Raw genomic sequence first — 19,367 nt, forward strand, 5'->3', positions numbered from 1 at the left:
AACAAGTGAGCTCTACAGCATGTTAGATAAAATTCAAAACAACATTGGCCCAAAGAACATTTGAAAATTCTTACTGAAGTGGATTTTAACTCATATACATTCCTAAAAGTAAAATCATTAAGTGATAATCATCAGCACATATGTTTTACAGATATATCACATTAGTTCAAAGAAACTAAAATTCTGAAAGACAACATTCTTTACAAAAATGATTGCCAGGAAACATGTATATTAACACATGCACAATGTTTACAAGGTACAATGTTCTGCATGACATAATTTTTTTCATAAATATTCTGTTTATAACCATAAGATTCAGAAACAAAGTTAAGATGTACAGCTAATCAATGATGTCATGACATTCACGGAACCTCTCCGTAAACCAAAATCATAAAATGTCAAGGATATCCCACTCCAATGATAAGCATGCAATGAACTAAAGAGATGCACATTGCAGATCTACACTGTCATCAATCCTTTGATAATAAATGAAACAAGTCAGCTACTTTACAACCACAAATGGTACATTAAAGAGATGACAACATCTCTTTTTTTGCAGAAGGTAACTAGCAGTAGATAAAATTCAGTTATATTATTAAGAATGTACAGCATGAATTCAAGGCTGAATACAGATAACCTTTAAAATATAAGCTGTCTCAAAAAAAATATGCCTCATCCTGCAGAGTATTGTTTAAGAGCAATACAGTTAGAACATGAACATGCTTCAACCAATTGACGTTTGTTGAAAAAGGGTAAAGACTAGTATACATAAGAAAAAATATACGTTTGCTCTCTTAAAATTGACTCTAATGTAGAAGACATGAACAAATATATTTTCTCTGCTAAAATTTTAAGTAAAAACAATGTTTAGTTGGAAATATTTCTTGTTTTATTTAGATATTTTATTGTAACGCCTTAAAATATTACTATACAATATTGTAAATCTCACAGCACAATAATGATTAAAATGAAAAACTGTATTAGACAAAACATAAAATTAAATAGCTTAGAATAAAGCTGTAATGTATTCTAGGATTAGATCCCATTCACACGTTCTTTAGAAATCTAATAAAATTTGAACCAAATTCATACATTAGCAATTAGGAGACAGATTATCCGGATATGGATCCAAGTTGTAACTCTAGGTTATTTCTGCTTTATGCTATTTTCAAACTTATAAAATGAGGGATAATATCAGTACCACCTCAGAGGTTTGTTGTAAGAATTAGTTACTACTTATACACACCTCTAATAGCTACTGAAATAGCATAAGGATTCATGAAATATTAGCTACTGTTGGCACCATCACTCCTTACCTAAATCAAAAATATATATACTGTTCAGATCAAATCTATTTAATCTCTTTCACGACAGAGTGTTTTAGAGACATTTCTTCAATTTTCAATTCCACATTTCCACCTTCCTCGTTCTCTCTCATTCATACACCAATTCTACATGTTTACTCCATTATTCTCTCTCATTCATATACAAAAGAACACATATACTACCCACCACCACAATCACTAAATTTCAAATTTAAAAAAAGTGCACTCTTAACCCATAGTTACAACAAAGAAAACTTCTCCATAATTAATTAGAAAGTACAATAAGAAATAGATTCCAGGTTAGGATGGTAGGCTGATATTGCAATTACTTTTTTTTTCTTCCTCAATTCCAAAAACAAATCAGCAAAAAATAAATAAATAAATAAATAACAAAAATAATTTTTAAAAATAATGAAACAATGTAAGGAACACACCATAAATCACCAAACATCAAAATACTGGTTGCCAAGGGGAACAAAAACAAACTGGTTCTAGAACTGAGGGAGCAACAAAGCTTAGTTCTTAATCATATCCCCATGCCCCCAAAGCAATATTGGTAAGCTGACAAAATTCTGATAATTTTCTCAATGCCTTCAAATACAGAGAGAAACAAATTGAGTAGGTAACATTACCTCTTTCCCCTTCTACCTGGAGATGCCAGAAAAACTTACAGAACAAATACTGGTGAAGCAAGAATTTGAAAAATGGTGCTGATTCACTAAAACTGAAGTAAACTCGACTCTACTCTCTTCTCTTAAATGACTGAGGAAAATGATTCAAAGCCTAAGCACATTTTCCCATGAGAACTGTCTACAGTCTAACGAGATAGAATGAACTTGGTAGGAAATATTTAACAAAATCTTAGAAAAAAATTGAGGATTTCTAAGAAAGTCCCCTCACCTATTTCAAATAGTGCTTTCTCTTCATGATAGGCTATAGGATATTCTACAAAAATCAAACTGTAGCTCAGATGGGGGAAATACTACCTTTACACAGAGGATGGAGAGGAAAATAAGTCACTAAGATATCTTGTTGTGTAAGCCAACAGAGTATCTGCACAGAGCATTCTAACAATGAACACAACAAAACAAAAGAGCATGGTAGTTACACAAACATACAGCACCAATCAATCAACAAATAAATAAGTTAATAGATTTAAAATAAAACTTTAATATAGAAAAGACAAAAAAATCTGATGAGAAAGTGTAAGTCAAAGAATAAAAGAAAATTCTTCATGATTATTTTTTCTAATGAACAACATAACAAAAACATAATGCAAATAAAATTCAAAATAAAGTAAGTGACTAAGGAAAGAGGCTGAAGTCCTAAATACACAAAATTAGAAACAGAACATAAGCTTTATAGACATAATAAATAAGTTACAAATAAATATCCCAGACAAAATAAAACATTAAAAATGTACTTACTGGTGGAAAAATAAGGCTAAGGATCAAAGAAAGTCAAGCAACTAAGGAATAACTAATATATGTGAAAGACAAACATATAGCTAACATAATATTATTAAGTGTTACTAAGTAAGGAAAAACAAAACAAAGTGAAAATGGCATTTCAAATCTAAAAAATTTCCTAAGAACTGAAGGAAAAAGTCAGAATCTGCCGATTATAACGAGAAACTATGTCCCAGGATAATTTGATAAATAATGTTCAATACTGAGCCATATTCCTCTTAAAGAATTTTGTGGACAAAGAAATCACAGGCAGACGACACAAAAAGCAAATCAAAAATTGAAGGAAAATATCAGACTGTCCTCTGAAAGCAACATTCAAAGTCAGAAGATAACAAAGCAATGTCTACAAAGTTCTAAGAGAATTTAAGTGTTACCCAAAAAAATTAAGTCAAGCAAGGCAGTCATGGCACAGAAAGAGGGAGATGTTAGAGATTACAATTTGACTGAAGAATAGAAGGCGATCAAGGCCAACTATCCACCAGTCAATAGGAATTACGAGTATTTGGATCATACAGCAGATGTCTAGTTACACACATGGGGAGATACTTTGGAGGAAGGATTTGAGCAATGTGCAATGGCCATGTTTGGTTACATCACAGATACTGGGACTGTGGAGCCTCTCCAAACAATAGAAGCAGAAACCCAAGGAGTTTCTACTTTTCTTTTTCACTTTTTAGATGAGTGGCTTTATAAGTCCAATGCTGATGAATTCTTCATACCCTGGGAAGTAAAAGTACTTTGTATTGATCAAGACATTTTAAATTACAATCATTTGGGTGCAGAGAAGAATTTTCATTGTCCAAGCACACTCACGGAACAGAAGTCAAAGTTATAACATATTCAGCAATGCAAGTCTATAATAAAGAAAACCCAGAAGTTTTTATGATCATTTACATTTAAGACCAAAAAAGAAAAGACTCCTAAGTATTGTTTTTTATTTTTTTTCTCTTCCTTTGGGGAAGACAATGTGAATTAATTTCTACAGTATCTTTTGATATACAGTAACTGTAGAACAGAAATTTATAACTTTTTTTTTCTTTTTTTTTCCTGAGATGGAGTATTGCTCTGTCGCTCAGGCCAGAGTGCAGTGGCATGATCTCGGCTCACTGCAGCCTCTGCCTTCCAGGTTCAAGCAATTCCCATCCCTCAGCATCCCGAGTAGCTGGGACTACAGGCATGTGCTACCTCATGCCTGGCTAATTTTTGTATTTCTAGTAGAGATGGGGTTTCACCTTGTTGGCCAGGATGGTCTTGAACTCCTGACCTCAAGTGATCCGCCCACCTTGGCCTCCCAAAGTGCTGGGATTATAGGTGGGAGCCACCACACCCAGCCAGAAATTTATAACTTGAACTGTGACTTTCAGAAATGGAAAATCAGGGCACATCCTTGGTCTGTGTTCCCCAAACAATCAAACTTTAAAGAATTCTTCAATTCCTAGGGGGGCAGTTATGGTCATTCATTTGTTGATTATCTGCTGTGGCAGCAGGTGCCTCATGCCCTTCCATTGCAATGTGAGCCCTGAGCCTCCCCCCAGAATGGAATGCTGATGCCAGCGGCAGCCTGGCACTAAATCCAATTTGGGAAAAAAAAAAAAAAAAATTGAGAAAATATATTTCCACACCCAGAAAAAATATATATAAAGTTAAGCAGAATGCCATTCAAATATAAAGACAGCAAGCAAATATTCTTAAACATGGAAGAACTTTAAGTTTACAACACACATAAGCCCCTTATGGAAAAAATAACCATGAAATGCAGCCAATTAAGAACTGAGTCAAAAGAAAGAATCTGGAAATTAAGTTGCGACTAATAAAATGGGGGGAATGAAGAGTGTGTATTGAATTCATTTAAATAAAGAACAAAAACTCAAGTACTACAAGAAATGTGATTATAAACATGAATGTTATAAATTTAGACAACATGAAAATTAAAATATAACTTTAAAAATTAGGAGGTGAGGGTAGAGAAAAGAAAAGGAACATACAAGTGTTTAATATCCTCAGCTTCCATAAGAGGGTATGAATTGACATATGTAACATAAAAATCAGCAACATCAGAGAAGGGTAGAGCACAATGGCAGAATAGAGGCCTATCCCGTTCGTTCACCCTGCTGCAACACCAAATTTTAACAACTATCTGCACACAGTAAAGCACCATCACGAGAACCAAAAATCAGGTGAGTGATCACAGTACTTGTTTTTAACTTCATATCATGGAAAGAGGCATTGTCTCTCCTGAGACAGACTTGAATCACTGATGCCACCTCTGCCCCATCGCCCATAAGTGGCCATGCACTGCAGACAGAAACTGCACTTTGAGGAAGGAGAGCTCAGTGACTGGAGGACTTTACATTCATCTCAGTGCTGCCCTGTCACAGCAGAGAATAAAGCTATGCTCGGCTCCTTCCACAGAGGGAGCATGAGGACCAGTCCTAGCCAGAGGGGAATCACATGCCCCATGGGACAGAACATGAGTTTCTCGGCAAGCCTCGCCACCCAGGCTAAAGTACTCTGGGGCCCTAGATAAACTTGAAAGGCAGACTAGGACCCAAGGACTGCAATTTCTAGGCACGTCCTAGTGCTACATTGGGCTTAGGACCAGTGAACTAGGGTGGCACGTGACCTAGAGAGACACCAGCTTGCATGGCGAAGTAAGTGCTTGCATCATCCCTGCCCTAATCCCAGGCAGTGAAGCTCTCATAGCAATGAAAGTTACTCCTTGCTCTGCTTAAGGAGAGGAGAGCAAAGAATAAAGAGGACTTTGACTTGGACACCAGCTTAGCCACAGTAGGATAGGGCACCAGGCAGAGTCATGAGGCCCCATTCCCAGGCCTTAGCTCTCGGATGGTATTTCATTTCTAGACACAAACTGAATCAAAAGGGAAGCCACTGTCTTGAAGGTGAGAACCCAGTCCCGGTAGGATTCATCACCTGCAGATTAAAGAACTCTTGGGCCCCGAATAACCGGCAGTGATAATGAGGGGAATATACCATGTGTCTTGGGCTCTGAGACTTACTAGCTTCAGGGGTGACCCAGCATATTCCCAGCTATGGTGCCTAGAGTGAAACACTACTAATTTTTCAGAAAAGCAGAGGGGAAAAATAAAGGGAACTTTGTCTTGCATCCTATGTACCAACTCGGCTGGGGGTAGAGCAATAAGCTGGCTCTTGGGGTCCCAAAGTTCAGGCTTAGACTCTTGGACAGCATTTCTGGACCTGCTCTGGGACAGAGGGGAGCTCACTGCCCTAAAAAGCGAGTCTCAGGCGTGGCAGCATTTACCACAAGCTGAAAGAAGAGCCCCTAGGCTCTCAGTAAACATCAGTGGTGGTCTGAAGGAATCCCCTGTGGACCGGTGGTGGGGTTGGCCACAGGGAAAGGCACCTCTGCCTATGGAAAGTGAAGAAAAGAGTAGGAAAGACTGTACTGTGGTTTGAGTGCAGGCACAACGACAGTAGAATAGAATATCAGGTAAATTGCTAAGCTGTTTAACTCCAGTCCCTGGCTCCCAGACAGCACCTCTGGACATTCCTGGAGCCTGTGGGAACTCATGGCCCTGAAGGGAAGAAACTTGGGCAAGACCCAGTGCTGTGCAGGTTTCAGGTCTAACCCAGTGCAGTCCCAGCGGTGGTGGCCACAGACTTACTTGCATCACCACATCCCCAGTTCCAGGTGGCTCAGCAAAGAGAGACAGACTCTGTCTGTATGGGAGAAAAGGAAAAGAACAAGAGTCTCTGGCTGGTAATCCAGATAATTCTTCCACATGTTATCTAAGACCACCAAAACGGTACCTCTACGAGTCAGCAAAAAACACAGCCTTATTGGGGTTGGGGGTCCAAGTTCTTTCAAATACCTGGAAAGCCTTCCCAAGAAGAACAGTCACAAGCTCAGACCGTGAAGAGTATAATAAATAATTAACTCTTCAATGCTCATAGACTGAAGAACATTAGCAAGTATAAACATCATCCACAAAAACATGACCTCACCAATGAACTAAATAAGGCACCAGGGAACAATTCTGAAGAAACAGAGACATACGACAACTCAGATAGACAATTCAAAATAGCTGTTTTGAGGCAACTCAAAGAAAATCAAGATAACACAGAGAAGAAATTCAGAATTCTATCAGATAAATTTAACAAAAGGATTAAAATATTTTTTTAAATCAAGCAGAATGAGTCGGGAGGTGGAGGTTACAGTGAGCTGAGATCCCACTACTGCACTGCAGCCTGGGTGACAGAGCCAGACCCTGTCTCAAAAAATAAAAATAAAAAAATTTAAATATATATATCAGAAATTCTATAATTGAAAAATGCAATTAACATGCTGAAGAATGCATCAGAGTCATCAGAGTCTCATAATGGCAGAACTGATCAAGAAGGAAGTAGTGAGCCTGAAGACAGGCTATTTGAAAATATAGAGAGAAGAAAAAAAGGAATAAGAAAAAATGAAGCATGCCTATCAGAAAACAGCTTCAAAGGGGCAAATCTAAGAGTTAATAGCTTTAAAGAAGAGGTAGATAAAAAGAGAAGGGTAGGAAGTTTATTCAAAAGAATAATCAGAGAACTTCCCCAACCTTGAGAAAGATATCAAATTCAAGTAAAAGAAGCTTATATAACAGCAAGCAGAAAGAAGCTTACCTCTGGGCATTTAATAATCTGAAGGTCAAGAATAAAGAAAGGATTCTAAAAGTAGCAAGAGAAAAGAAATAACACACAATGGTGCTTCAATACATCTGGCAGCAGACATTTCAGTGGAAACCTTACAGGCCACAAGAGTGGCATGATGTATTCAAAGTGCTGAAAGAAAAACACTTTTACTCTAGAATAATATATCTAGTGAAAATATCCTTTAAGCATGAAGGAGATAAAAAGACTTTCCCAGTCAAACAAACGCTAAAGGATTTCATCAACACTGGACCTGTCCTAAAAGAAATGCTAAAGGGAGCTCTATAGTCTGAAAGAAAAGGATGTTCATGAGCAAGAAGAAACCATCTGAAGACACAAATCTCAATGGTAATAGTAAGCACACAGAAAAACATAGAATAGTATTACATTGTAATTGGAGTGTATAAATATACCAAGTAGAAAGCCTAAATAATGAACCAATGAATAATAACTACAAAAACTTATCCAGACATAGATAGTACAATAAGATGAAAAACAACAGAAAGTGTAAAACTAGAGAGACAAAGTTATAGTGTAGTTTTTATTAGGTTCCTTTTTGTTTATGCAATCAGTGTCAAGTGTAGTTTCCATTAGTTTTACATAACAGGTTATAAGATTGTGTTGGCAAGCTTTATAATAACCTCAAACTGAAACAAATACAATGGGTACACAAAACATAAAAAGCAAGAAATTAAATCATACCACCAGAGAAAACCACCTTCACTACAAGGAAGACAAGGAAGAGAAAAAAGGAAGAGAAGTCCGCAAAACAACCAGAAAGCAAATAACAAAATTGCAGCAGTAAGTCTGTACTTATCAATAATAACATTAAATGTAAATGTACTAAACTCTCCAATTAAAAGAAATAAAGTGGCTGAATGAATTTAAAAAGAAGATCTAATGATCTGTTGCTTATAGGAAACACACTTCACTTATAAAGATACACATAAATGGAAAATAAAGAGATGAAAACAGATATTCCAAGCCAGTGGAAACAAAACAGAGCAGGAGTAGCTACCTTAATCAGACAAAGTAGATTTTAAGAAAAAAATTGTAAGAAGAGACAAAGACGGTCATTATATAGTGATAAAGGAGTCAATCCAGCAAGAGGATATAATGATTGTAAATAAATATGCACTGTATTAGTCCGTTTTCACACCGCTATAAAGAACTACCCAAGACTGGGCAATTTATAAAGGAAAGAGGTTTAATTGACTCACAAATTGACATGGTTGGGAGATCTCAGGAAACTTACAATTATGGTCGAAGGGGAAACTGGCACCTTCTTCACAAGTTGGCAGGAAAGAGAAGAGCGAAGGAGGAATTTCCAAACACTGATAAAATCATCAGATGTCATGAGAACTCACTCACTATTATGAGAACAGCGTGGAAGAAACTGTCCCCCAAGGATCCAATCACTTGCCTCCCTTGACACATGGGGATTATAGGTCCCTCCCTCAACATGTGGGGATTACAATTCAAGATGAGATTTGGATGGGGACACAGAGCCAAACCATATCATGCATCCAACACTGAAGCAACCAAATATATAAGGAAAATATTATGAGAACTAAAGAGAGAGATAGACTCCAATACAATAATAGCTAGAGACACCAAAATATCCCACTTTCAGCATTGGACAGATCTCACAGACAAAGTCAAAACAGAAATAGCAGACTTCATCTGTACTACAGAACAGTGGATCTAAAGAAATTTACAGAACTTTTTTTTTTTTTTGAGATAAGAGTCTTGCTCTGTCACCCAGGCTAGAGTGCAGTGGCATGATTTTGGCTCACCGCAACTTCCATCTTCCAGGTTCAAGCAATTCTCCTACTTCAGCCTCCTGAGTAGGTGGGATTACACGAGCATGCCATCACACCTGGCTAATTTTTGTATTTTTAGTAGGGACAGAATTTCGCCATGTTGGCCAGGCTGGTCTCAAACTCCTGACCTCAGGTGATCCACCTGCACCAGCTTCCCAAAGTGCTGGGATTACAGGCGTGAGCCACCACGCCCGGCCAGATATTTACAGAATATTTCATCCAACGGCTGCAGAATATACATTCTTCTCCTCAGCACATGGGTCATTCTCAAGAACAGACCATATGTTAGTTCACAAAACAAGTCTTAAAACATTCAAAAAACCTGAAATATCAAGCATCTTCTCTGACCACAATGAAATATAACTACAAATTAATAATAACAGGAATATTAAAAACCATACAAATATATTGAAATTAAACAATATGTTCCTGAATCACCAGTGTAATGACGAAGAAATAAAGAATAAAATTGAAAAATTTCTTCAAACAAATGATAATAAAAACACAACATACTAAAACATATAGGATACAGTGAAAGCAGTATTAAGAAGGGAATTTATAGCTATAAATACCCGCATCGAAAAAAAAGAAAAACTTCAAATAAATAACCTAATAACGCATCTTAAAGAACTAGAAAAGTAAGAGCAAAACTGAACTCAAAATTAGTAGAAGAAAAGAAATACTAAAGTTCAGAGAAGAAATAAATGAATTTGAAATGAAGAAAACAATACAGAAGAGCAATGAAACGAACAGTTGGCTTCTTGAAAAGATAAACAAAATTGAAAACCTTTTAGTGAGACTAAGAAAAAGAGAAGATCCAAATAAATGAAATCAGGTATGAAAAGGGAGACATTACAACTGATACTGTAGAAATTCAATGGATCATTAGTGGCTACTATGAGCAACTATATGTCAATAAATTTTGAAAATCTAGAAGAAATGGATCAATTCCTAGATACATAAACCTACCGAGATTGAATCATTAAGAAATCTAAAACCTGAACAGACCAATAACAAGTGACAAGAGTGAAGCCTTAATAAAAAGTCTCACAATAAAGAAAAGTGTGGGGCCAGATGGTTTCACTGAATTCTAACAAACATTTTAAGAACTAATACCAATCATACCCTAAGTATTCCAAAAAATAGAGAGGAGGGAAGAATTCCACACTCATTCTACAAGGCCAATAGATTACCCTGATACCAAAACCAAAGACATATTTATTTATTTATTTATTTATTTATTTATTTATTTTTTCTGGTCAGGTCCAGCTTTACTCTTTTTTTTTTTTTTTAATTTATTTATTATTATTATACTTTAAGTTGTAGGGTACATGTGCATAACGTGCAGGTTTGTTACATATGTATACTTGTGCCATGTTGGTGTGCTGCACCCATCAACTCGTCATTTACATCAGGTATAACTCCCAATGCAATCCCTCCCAAAGACATATTTAAAAAAGAAAACTGGCCAGGTGCGGTGGCTCAAGCCTGTAATCCCAGCACTTTGGGAGGCCGAGATGGGCGGATCACGAGGTCAGGAGATCGAGACCATCCTGGCTAACCCGGTGAAACCCCGTCTCTACTAAAAATACAAGAAAATTAGCCGGGTGAGGTGGCGGGCGCCTGTAGTCCCAGCTACTTGGGAGGCTGAGGCAGGAGAATGGCGTGAAACCGGCGGGGTGGAGCTTGCAGTAAGCCGAGATCGCGCCACTGCACTCCAGCCTGGGGCACAGCAAGACTCCGTCTCAAAAAAAAAAAATAAATAAATAAATAAATAAATAAATAAAATAAAATAAATAAAAAAGAAAACTACAGGCTAATTTCACTGGTGAATATTGATGCAAAAATCCTCAAGAAAATACTAGCAAACTGAATTTAAAAATACATTAAAAAGGTCATTAATCATGACCAAGTGGGATTTATACTAGGGATGCAAGGATGGTTCAATATATGTAAATCAATCAATATGATACATGGTATCAACAGAATGAAGGATAAAAAAATGATCATTTCAATTGATGCTGAAAAAGTATCACATAAAGTACAACATCCCTTCATGATAAAAACCCTCAAAAAAAACCTGATACAGATGGAATATGCCTTAACATAATAAGCCATATATGACAGACCCACAACCAGTATCATACTGAATGGAGAAAACTGAAAGCCTTTCCTCCAAGATCTGAAACATGACAAGAACGCCTACTTTCACCACTATTATTCAACATAGTACTGGAAGCCTTAGCTAGAGTAATCCAACAAGAGAAGGAGATAAAGAGCATTTAAATTGGAAAGGAGTAAGTCAAATTATCTTCATTTGCAGACGATATTATCTTATTTTTAGAAAAACCTCCCACCAAAAAACTATTAGAACTGATAAAAAAAAAATTCAGTAAAGTTGCAGTATACAAAAACCAACATACAAAAATGAGTAGTGGCCGGGCATGATGGCTCATGTCTGTAATCCCAGTACTTTGTGAAGATAAGGAGATGGACTATTTGAGCCCAGGAGTTAGAGACCAGCTGGGCAACATGGTAAAACCCTGCCTCTATAAAAAATACAAAAATTAGCCGGACCTGGTGGCACATGCCTGTAGTGCCAGCTACTCAGGAGGTGGGCAGACTGATTGAGCCAAGAAGTTTAAGGTACAGTGAGCCATGACTGTGTCACTGTATCCCAGCCTGGGTGACAGAGTGAGATCCCATCTCAAGCAATCAGTCAATATCAGTATCATATCTATGTGCCAACAGTGAACAATCTGAACATGAATTCAAAAAAGTAACCCATTTACAACAGAAACATATAAAATTAAATACCTAGAAATAAATTTAACGAAAGTAGTGAAAGATCTCTATAATAAAAACAATAAATCACTGATAAGAGAAATTGAAGAGAATATTAAAAAATGGAAGGATATTCTATGTTTATGGATTGGCAAATCAATACTGTTAAAATACCCATATTACACAAAGCAATCTACAGATTCAATGCAATCTATCAAAATGCTAATGACATTCTTCAAAGAAATAAAAAAAAATCCTAAAATTTATGTGGAATCAAGACTCAAAATAGCCAAAGCTATCCTGAGCAAAAAGAAGATTATCTGACTTCAAATTATATTACTGAGTTATAGTAACCAAAAGAGAATGGTATTAGAATCAAAACAGACACATAAGCCAATGGAACAAAAAGAGGACCTGGAAACAAATCCACATAGCTACAGGAAATGAATTTTCAACAAAGGTGCCAAGGACAAACATCGGGGAAAAGACACTCTCTTCAATAAATGGCACTGGGAAAACTAGTTATCCATATGCAGAAGAATGAACCTTGATCCCTACACCTCACACCGTATGTAAAAATCAACTCAAAATGGATTGAAGACTTAAATCTAAGACTTCAAACTGTGAAACTACTCCAAAAAAAAAACTGAGGAAACTCTCCAGGACATTGGTCTGGGCAAAAATTTCTTCAGTAATACCCCATAGTCACAAGCAACCAAAGCAAAAATGAATAAATGGGATCATATCAAGTTAAAAAGCCACCACACAGCAAAAGAAACAGTCAACAAAGTGAAGAGACAACCCATAGAATGGAAGAAAATATTTGCAAAACTACCCATCTGACAAGAGATTAATAAGCAGAATATGTAAGGAACCCAAACAACTCTATAGGAAAAAATAATAATCTAATTTTAAAATGGGCAAAATATTTGAATAGACATTTCTCAACAGAAGACATACAAATGGCAAACAGGCACATGAAAAGGTGCTCAGGCCGGGTGCAGTGGCTCATGTCTGTAATCCCAGAACTTTGGGAGGCTGAAGCGGGCAGATCACTCGAGGTCAGGAGTTTGAGATCAGCCTGGCCAACATAGCAAAATCCCATCTCTACTAAAAAAACAAAACTTAGCTAGGCATGATGGCACAGGCCTTTAATTCCAGCTACTAAGGAGGCTAAGCCATGAGAATCCCTTGAACCAGGGAGGTGGAGGTTGCAGTAAGTCAAAAATCGCATCACTACACTCCAGCCTGGGTGACAGAGTGAGGCTCTGTCTCAAAGAAAAAAAGAAAAAAAAGAAAGAAAGAAAAGGTGTTCAAGGGCTGAGCACTGAGACTCACACCTGTAATCCCAGCACTTTGGGAGACTGATGAAGACAGATCACTTAAGGCCTGGAGTTCAAGACCAGCCTGACCAACACAGCGAAACCCCATGTCTACTAAAAATACAAAAATTAGCCGGGTGTGGTAGCACAAGCCTGTAATCCCAGCTACTCGTGTGGCTGAGCCATGAGAATCGCCCGAAGCAGGGCAGTGGAGGTTGCAGTGAGCCAAGATCATGTCAATGTACTTCAGCATGGGCAACAGAGCAAGACTGTATCTCAAAAAACAAAACAAAACAAAACAAAACAAAAGGTGCTCAATATCATTGATCATCAGAGAAATGCAAATCAAAAGTACCATGAGATATCACCTCACTTGAGTTAAAATGGCTTGTATCCAAAAGTCAGGTAATTACAAATGCTGTCAAGGATGTGGAGAAAAAGGAACCCACATACACTATTGGTGGAGGGTAAATTAGTAAAAATCACTATACGAACAGTCTGGAGGTCCCTCAGAAATCTAAAATAGAGCTAACATATGATCCAGCAATCCCACTGCTATGTATATATCCAAAAGAAAGAAAATCAATATATTGAAGAGGTATCTGTACTCTCAGGTTTGTTGCAGCACTGTTTACAATGGCTAAGATTTAGAAGCAACCTATATGTCCAGCAAAAGATGAATGGATAAAGAAAATGTGGTACTTACACACAATGGAGTATTATTCGGCCATAAAAAGGAATGAGATTCTTTCATTTGCAACAACATGGATGAAAATGGAGATCATTATGTTAAGTGAAATAAGCTATGCACAGAAAGACAAACGTCGCATGTTCTCATTTATTTGTGGGATCTAAAAATCAAAACAATTAAATTTTTTCAATTGAACTCTGAACAACTGAACTCTGAGATTAAAATAGTTGAACTCAGAGAGATAGTAGAAGGATGGTTACCAGAGGCTAGGAAGGGTAGTGAGGGTGTCACGGGGAGGTGACGATGATCAATAGGTATAGAAAAAATAGAACGAATGAATAAGATCTAATATTTGATAGCAAAACAGGAGACAATAGTCAATAATAATTTAATTGTGCATTTTAAAGCAACTAAAATGGTGTGTCTGGATTGTTTGTAACCCAAAGGATAAGTACTTGAAGAGATGGATACCCAATATTCCATGAAGTGATTATTATGCACTGCGTTCCTGTACCAAAATATCTCATGTACTACATAAATACACCTACAATGTACCCACAAATATTACAAAAAAAAGAATTAATAAAAAAATCAATGACATAATTACACTGAAAAGAAGTAACTAAAAGAAAAAGAAATAAATGGCTGGGTGGAATTCTATGTCAAAACTCATGTTTAAAAACTGAAGCCATCAACTTCTTAATTTTTTCATAATTTATTAACCTTCCATTCTTTCAGAAAATAATTTTCCTTTAAAGAAACACTTCCTTGTTTTTTCCATAATTATTTTTATTTTGCTAAATTTTATACAATACTGCAATAAATAGCCATGTATACCTATCTTTAAATACTATTATTTTTATTCCTAACAGATACATTCACAAAAATTGGATTACTCGGACCATATTGCTTTCCCATAAGACTAAAAATGTACTTTCCATTAGCAATACAAAAGAATAGCATTGCCCATTTCATCTCCTTTACTCTCTTCAACAGTACGTTATCATCCTATTTACTTTCTCTCAGTCGAAAACTGGAAAATTGATAGATAATAATTTCTCTAATTTGCATTTTCTTGAATATTTGTGTGAGTATCCTTCTCATGTTTACTAGTCACTTTTAGGTTCTTTTGTGAATTTCTTATTCATATATTATATTCAGGATATATTCTTTATTCTTTACTTTTACTTTATTCTTACAACTTTCCTGAATATATACATATTCATATATAATAATTCATATATAATAACTCTTATAGGAATTATTAGTACAGTGAATATATTAATCATTTATCAGTCATAAGCATTATGTTTTTCCAAGTTGTTCATGGTGTCTTTCCTCCACTTAATGTTATAGGTAGTAACAGATATCTACTTTTATATTTCTACTTTCTAAATATCCTATATTTTGGTTACCAAATTCACACATATGCCCAAGTTCTACTTTTACAGTTTTCCAAATATGTTTCTAAAGTATTTACCATGTCATCTTCCTCCCTATTGCTTATTTCATCTGGAGGATTTTTAATATATGCTGCCTTTACAGTGGTGTTTTAATTTCTGGAGAGGCAAGTACAATCTCATCACTTTTTCACAAATTGTAGGACTATATTAAAGCATTTATTTTTTCACATTAACCGAATATTTAAATATCCAAATATAAAATTTGCATGTCTTAAATTTGTTATAAAGAATATTTAAATGCCAAATCAACTCTACTGTTATTTTAATGGAGTGCTTTACTAATGGATATATTGAGTTTGCACATTAACTTGAGAAAAACGAACATTTTTGTGATGTAAAATTTTCTATCTTTGACTATAAAAGACAGTATGGAGTCTTTTTTCCAGTTAGAAAACTGGAAAAATACAAGTAATGTTGGCATATTAAGTAACAGCATCCTGCCAATGTTAATCTTCTGATTTTGATAACCGTACCAGATTAAGACAGAGAATGTGCTTAGGAAATTTCCACTCAAGTATTTTGAGGTAGAAGGGAATCCTGACTTTAACTTACTTTCAAATTCAGAAAAACAAAGCATAAAGAGAAAGAGAATAAACATAGCAAAAATTTAACAATCACGAGATCTGGGAGAACAGTGAATAGGAGTTCCTGCTTTATTCTTACAACTTTCCTGAAAGCCTCAAATTATTTCAAAACAAAAGACTGATTCTCTCTGTCTCTGTCTCTCTCTTTCTCTCTCTCACACACAGACACATATATACATACACACATACACACCTCAAGACCCCAAGACAGACTATCCAGCATGGAATTAGTTTATGTCAGGCCTTTGAGCCCAAGCTGAGCCATCGCATCCCCTGTGATCTGCACGTATAGGCCCAGATGGCCTGAAGTAACTGAAGAATCACAAAAGAAGTGAAAATGGCCTGTTCCTGCCTTAACTGATGACATTCCACCACAAAAGAAGTGAAAATGGCCAGTCCTTGACTTAACTGATGACATTCCACCACAAAAGAAGTGAAAATGGCCAGTCCTTGCCTTAAGTGATGACATTACCTTGTGAAATTCCTTTTCCTGGCTCATCCTGGCTCGTCCTGGCTCAAAAAACCTCCCCCACTGAGTACCTTGCAACCCCCACTCCTGCTCAGAGAATAACCCCTCTTTGACTGTAATTTTCCTTTACCTATCCAAATCTTATAAAACGGTCCCACCCCTATCTCCCTTCCCTGACTCCCTTTTCGTACTCAGCCCGCCTGCACCCAGGTGAAATAAACAGCCTTGTTGCTCACACAAAGCCTGTTTGGTGGTCTCTTCACATGGACGCGAGTGACATTTGGTGTCGTGCCTCGGATCGGGGGACCTCCCTTGGGAGATCAATCCCCTGTCCTCCTGTTCTTTGCTCCATGAGAAAGATCCACCTATGAACTCTGGTCCTCAGACCAACCAGCCCAAGGAACATCTCACCAATTTTAAATCAGGTAAGGAGCCTCTCTTTTTACTCTCTTCTCCAACCTCTCTGACTATCCCTCAACCTCTTTCTCCTTTCAATCTTGGCGCCATACTTCAATCTCTCCCTTCTCTTAATTTCAGTTCCTTCCTTTTCTGATAGAGACAAAGGAGACACATTTTATCCGTGGACCCAAAACTCTGGGCATTTTATCTGGACCCAGTCACGGACTCGGGAAGACAGTCTTTCCTTGGTGTTTAATCACGCAGGGACGCCTGCCTTGGTCCTTCACCCTCAGTGGCAAGTACGGCTTTTCTGGGGGGCAAGAACCCCCCAACCCCTTCTCTCCCTGTCTCTACCTCTTCTCTGCTTTTCTGGGGGGCAAGAACCCCCCAATCCCTTCTCTCTGTGTCTCTACCCTTTCTTCACTTTTCTGGAGGGCAAGAACCCCCCAAACCTTTCTCTCGGTGTCTCCACCCCTTCTCCGCTTTTCTGGGGGGCAAGAAGCCCCCGATCCCTTCTCTCCATGTCTCTACACCTTCTCCACTTTCCTGGGGGGCAAGCACCTCCCACCCCTTCTCACCGTGTCTCTACCCTTCTCTTTAAACTTGCCTCCTTCACTATGAGCAATCTTCCACCCCTCCATTCCTTCTTCTCCCTTAGCCTGTGTTCTCAAGAACTTTTACCTCTTCAACTCTCACCTGACCTAAAATCTAAGCGTCTTATTTTCTTCTGCAACACCGCTTGACCCCAATACAAACTCGACAGTGCTTCCAAATAGCCAGAGAACAGCACTTTCAATTTTTCCATACTACAAAACCTAAATAATTTTTGTCAAAAAATGGGCAAATGGTCTGAGATGCCTTATATCCAGGCATTTTTCACACTTCGTTCCCTCCCAAATCTCTGTTCCCAATGTGACTCCTCCCAAATCCTCTTTCTTTCCCTCCCGCCTGTCCCCTCAGTCCCAACCCCAAGCATCGCTGAGTCTTTCCAGTCTTCCTTTCCTACAGACCCATCTGACCTCTCCCCTCCTCCCCAGGCTGAGCTAAGTCCCAATTCTTCCTCAGCCTCCGCTCCTCCACCCTATAATCCTTCTATCACCTCCCCTCCTCACACCCAGTCTGGCTTACAGCTTAGTTCCATGACTAGCTCTTCCCCACCTGCCCAACAATTTCCTCTTAGAGAAGTGGCTGGAGTTGAAGGCATAGTCAGGGTACATGTACCTTTTTCTCTATCAGACCTCTCTCAGATCAGTCAGTGTTTAGGCTCTTTCTCATTAGACTTCACTAAATATATACAAGAATTCCAATATCTAACTCTGTCCTACAATTTAACCTGGAGTGACGTAAATGTCATCCTGACTTCTACCCTCTCCTGAGATGAACTGGAAAGAGTTTTTCTCTAGCCCAATGTCATTATGATAACTGCCAGCTTCACGAGCCAGACCTCCAGGAAGGCATTAGAGCAGTTCCCTGAGAGGATCCCCAATGGAACTGTCAGGAAGATTCCCCAGGAATAGCTAGGCGAGATTACATGATTTCTTGCCTAGTTAAAGGGCTTAAAAAGGCAGCTTACAAAGCTGTTAATTATGACAAGCTTAAAGAAACTACCCAAGGTAAAGACGAAAACCCAGCCCAGTTCATGGCCTGCTTAGCAGCAACCCTTAAACGCTTTACCTCCCTAGACCCAGAAGGTCGCCTTATTCTTAATATGCATTTTATCACCCAATCCACTCCTGACATTAGGAAAAAAACTTCAAAACTTAGAATTTCTGGCCCTCAAACACCACAACAGGAATTCACCAACCTCGCCTTCAAGGTGTACCAGATGGCAACGCATTTCTGAGTTACAATTACTTGCCTCTGCTGTGAGTCAAAACCCAGTCACACTTCCAGTGTACAAGAACTTCAAAATGCCTAAGCCACAGCAGTCAAGCATTCCTACAAGACTTCCTCCATCAGGATCTTGCTTCAAGTGCCAGAAATCTGGCCACTGGGCCAAGGAATGCCCACACTCCAGGATTCCTCCCAAGCCATCCCATATGTGCAGGGACCCACTGGAAATCAGACTGCCCAGCTCACCTGGCAGTCACTCCTAGAGCCCCTAAAGCTCTAGCCCAAGGCTCTCTAACTGACTCCTTCCCAGATCTGCTAGGCACAGCGACTGAAGATTGACACTGCCTGATCGCCTCGGAAGCCCCCTGGACCACCACGGACACCAAGCTTTGGGTAACTCTCACAGTGGAGAGTAAGTCCATCTTCTGTTTAATTGATACGGGGGCTACACACCCCACATTACCTTCTTTTCAAGGATCTGTTTCCCTTGCCCCAATAACTGTTGTGGGTATTGCCAAGCTTCAAAACCCCTTAAAACTC

The 19,367-nt window shown here is 37.9% G+C and overlaps 1 protein-coding gene and 1 pseudogene across 5 annotated transcripts in view; one reads left to right on the forward strand and one right to left on the reverse strand.

Annotated features, from left to right (window-relative positions):
- Window positions 1-19,367, reverse strand: part of LRBA (LPS responsive beige-like anchor protein) — a 766,998-nt gene that overhangs the window by 466,727 nt on the left and 280,904 nt on the right. The window lies entirely within an intron of this gene.
- LOC106998540 (protein archease pseudogene) lies at window positions 2,955-4,420 on the forward strand (annotated as a pseudogene).

Source organism: Macaca mulatta, chromosome 5 (genome assembly GCF_049350105.2).
Source record: "Macaca mulatta isolate MMU2019108-1 chromosome 5, T2T-MMU8v2.0, whole genome shotgun sequence".
NCBI lineage: Eukaryota > Metazoa > Chordata > Mammalia > Primates > Cercopithecidae > Macaca > Macaca mulatta.